The sequence below is a fragment of the Sinocyclocheilus anshuiensis genome, unplaced genomic scaffold, assembly GCF_001515605.1.
Source record: "Sinocyclocheilus anshuiensis isolate Anshui unplaced genomic scaffold, SAMN03320099.WGS_v1.1 scaffold1874, whole genome shotgun sequence".
Lineage (NCBI taxonomy): Eukaryota > Metazoa > Chordata > Actinopteri > Cypriniformes > Cyprinidae > Sinocyclocheilus > Sinocyclocheilus anshuiensis.
This window is the reverse complement of record NW_015546140.1, coordinates 138,318-138,629: the sequence shown is the minus strand read 5'-3', so window position 1 is coordinate 138,629 and position 312 is coordinate 138,318.

Sequence of the window (312 nt, the reverse complement as noted above, 5' to 3'; positions counted from 1 at the left end):
CTGTGAGTGTGTGTGTGTGTGTGTTTCTGTGAGTGTGTGTGTGTGTGTGTGTGTGTGTGTGTGTGTCTCTGTGAGAGTGACTGTGTGTGTGTGTGTGTGTGTGTGTCTGAGTGTGAGAGTGTCTGTGGGTGTGTGTGTGTGTGTCTGAGTGTGAGAGTGACTGTGTGTGTGTGTGTGTCTATGAGTGTGAGAATGTCTGTGTGTGTGTGTCTGTGAGAGTGTGTGTGTGTGTGTGTCTGTGAGTGTGAGAGTGTCTGTGTGTGTGTGTGTCTGAGTGTGAGAGTGACTGTGTGTCTGTGGCTGTGTGTGGGT